Source organism: Callionymus lyra, unplaced genomic scaffold, assembly GCF_982586985.1.
Source record: "Callionymus lyra unplaced genomic scaffold, fCalLyr1.hap1.1 HAP1_SCAFFOLD_191, whole genome shotgun sequence".
NCBI classification, from domain to species: domain Eukaryota; kingdom Metazoa; phylum Chordata; class Actinopteri; order Syngnathiformes; family Callionymidae; genus Callionymus; species Callionymus lyra.
This window is the reverse complement of record NW_028258644.1, coordinates 70,001-73,087: the sequence shown is the minus strand read 5'-3', so window position 1 is coordinate 73,087 and position 3,087 is coordinate 70,001. Positions and strand designations below refer to the sequence as shown.

At 64.9% G+C, this 3,087-nt stretch overlaps 1 non-coding gene across 1 annotated transcript; it reads right to left on the bottom strand.

Annotated features, from left to right (window-relative positions):
- Positions 1 to 658: 658 nt before the first annotated feature.
- LOC148058085 (5S ribosomal RNA) lies at positions 659 to 777 on the bottom strand. Its single transcript, XR_015710173.1, has one exon. It is a non-coding gene; the product is annotated as a 5S ribosomal RNA (ribosomal RNA).
- Positions 778 to 3,087: the final 2,310 nt, after the last annotated feature.

Sequence of the window (3,087 nt, the reverse complement as noted above, 5' to 3'; positions counted from 1 at the left end):
ACAAATAATGCCCCAAATGCCGCCGCCTGGTGGGGGGAACTGCCGCCTAGTCCCGGTTCTATTTTAGGTCACTTTTCTCACTTTCTGACCCACAAATAATGCCTCAAATGCCGCCGCCTGGTGGGGGGAACTGCCGCCTAGTCCCGGTTCTATTTTAGGTCACTTTTCTCACTTTCTGACCCACAAATAATGCCCCAAATGCCGCCGCCTGGTGGGGGGAACTGCCGCCTAGTCCCGGTTCTATTTTAGGTCACTTTTCTCACTTTCTGACCCACAAATAATGCCCCAAATGCCGCCGCCTGGTGGGGGGAACTGCCGCCTAGTCCCGGTTCTATTTTAGGTCACTTTTCTCACTTTCTGACCCACAAATAATGCCTCAAATGCCGCCGCCTGGTGGGGGGAACTGCCGCCTAGTCCCGGTTCTATTTTAGGTCACTTTTCTCACTTTCTGACCCACAAATAATGCCCCAAATGCCGCCGCCTGGTGGGGGGAACTGCCGCCTAGTCCCGGTTCTATTTTAGGTCACTTTTCTCACTTTCTTACCCACAAATAATGCCCCAAATGCCGCCGCCTGGTGGGGGGAACTGCCGCCTAGTCCCGGTTCTATTTTAGGTCACTTTTCTCACTTTTCTACCCACAAATAATGGCAAAAAAAAATGCTTACAGCACCCAGTATTCCCAGGCGGTCTCCCATCCAAGTACTAACTGGGCCCGACCCTGCTTGGCTTCCGAGATCAGACGAGATCGGGCTCATTCAGGGTGGTGTGGCCGTAAGCGAGGGAAGCGCTTGTGAAATGCCCCAAAGTGTTGAAAATGTTCCCCAGGCCCCTGGTTCCCCATCCCCGCAGGAGGAGGCTCCCCAGGCCCCCTGGTTCCCCATCCCCGCAGGAGGAGGCTCCCCAGGCCCCCTGGTGCAGGAGGAGGCTCCCCAGGCCCCCTGGTGCAGGAGGAGGCTCCCCAGGCCCCTGGTTCCCCATCCCCGCAGGAGGAGGCTCCCCAGGCCCCCTGGTTCCCCATCCCCGCAGGAGGAGGCTCCCCAGGCCCCCTGGTGCAGGAGGAGGCTCCCCAGGCCCAATGGTTCCCCATCACCGCAGGAGGAGGCTCCCCAGGCCCCCTGGTTCCCCATGCCCGCAGGAGGAGGCTCCCCAGGCCCCCTGGTTCTCTATGCCCGCAGGAGGAGGCTCCCCAGGCCCCCTGCTTCTCCATCCCCGCAGGAGGAGGCTCCCCAGGCCCCATGGTTCCCCATCACCGCAGGAGGAGGCTCCCCAGGCCCCCTGGTTCCCCATCCCCGCAGGAGGAGGCTCCCCAGGCCCCATGGTTCCCCATCACCGCAGGAGGAGGCTCCCCAGGCCCCCTGGTTCCCCATCCCCGCAGGAGGAGGCTCCCCAGGCCCCCTGGTGCAGGAGGAGGCTCCCCAGGCCCCCTGGTTCCCCATCCCCGCAGGAGGAGGCTCCCCAGGCCCCCTGGTTCTCCATGCCCGCAGGAGGAGGCTCCCCAGGCCCCCTGGTTCCCCATCCCCGCAGGAGGAGGCTCCCCAGGCCCCATGGTTCCCCATCACCGCAGGAGGAGGCTCCCCAGGCCCCCTGGTTCCCCATCCCCGCAGGAGGAGGCTCCCCAGGCCCCCTGGTGCAGGAGGAGGCTCCCCAGGCCCCCTGGTTCCCCATCCCCGCAGGAGGAGGCTCCCCAGGCGCCCTGGTTCTCCATCCCCGCAGGAGGAGGCTCCCCAGGCCCCCTGGTTCTCCATGCCCGCAGGAGGAGGCTCCCCAGGCCCCCTGGTTCTCCATCCCCGCAGGAGGAGGCTCCCCAGGCCCCCTGGTTCTCCATCCCCGCAGGAGGAGGCTCCCCAGGCCCCCTGGTTCTCCATCCCCGCAGGAGGAGGCTCCCCAGGCCCCCTGGTTCTCCATCCCCGCAGGAGGAGGCTCCCCAGGCCCCCTGGTTCTCCATCCCCGCAGGAGGAGGCCCCCCAGGCCCCTGGTTCCCCATCCCCGCAGGAGGAGGCTCCCCAGGCCCCCTGGTTCTCCATGCCCGCAGGAGGAGGCTCCCCAGGCCCCCTGGTTCTCCATCCCCGCATGAGGAGGCTCCCCAGGCCCCTGGTTCTCCATGCCCGCAGGAGGAGGCTCCCCAGGCCCCCTGGTTCTCCATGACCGCAGGAGGAGGCTCCCCAGGCCCCCTGGTTCTCCATCCCCGCAGGAGGAGGCTCCCCAGGCCCCCTGGTTCCCCATCCCCGCAGGAGGAGGCTCCCCAGGCCCCCTGGTGCAGGAGGAGGCTCCCCAGGCCCAATGGTTCCCCATCACCGCAGGAGGAGGCTCCCCAGGCCCCCTGGTTCCCCATGCCCGCAGGAGGAGGCTCCCCAGGCCCCCTGGTTCTCTATGCCCGCAGGAGGAGGCTCCCCAGGCCCCCTGGTTCTCCATCCCCGCAGGAGGAGGCCCCCCAGGCCCCTGGTTCCCCATCCCCGCAGGAGGAGGCTCCCCAGGCCCCCTGGTTCTCCATGCCCGCAGGAGGAGGCTCCCCAGGCCCCTGGTTGGGAGAGGGGGAAAAAGAGCAAAGTGTTTAAAAATGCCCCAAAGTGTTGAAAATGTTCCCCAGGCCCCTGGTTCCCCATCCCCGCAGGAGGAGGCTCCCCAGGCCCCCTGGTTGGGAGAGGGGGAAAAAGAGCAAAGTGTTTAAAAATGCCCCAAAGTGTTGAAAATGTTCCCCAGGCCCCTGGTTCCCCATCCCCGCAGGAGGAGGCTCCCCAGGCCCCCTGGTTGGGAGAGGGGGAAAAAGAGCAAAGTGTTTAAAAATGCCCCAAAGTGTTGAAAATGTTCCCCAGGCCCCTGGTTCCCCATCCCCGCAGGAGGAGGCTCCCCAGGCCCCCTGGTTGGGAGAGGGGAAAAAAAGAGCAAAGTGTTTAAAAATGCCCCAAAGTGTTGAAAATGTTCCCCAGGCCCCTGGTTCCCCATCCCCGCAGGAGGAGGCTCCCCAGGCCCCCTGGTTGGGAGAGGGGGATAAAGAGCAAAGTGTTTAAAAATGCCCCAAAGTGTTGAAAATGTTCCCCAGGCCCCTGGTTCCCCATCCCCGCAGGAGGAGGCTCCCCAGGCCCCCTG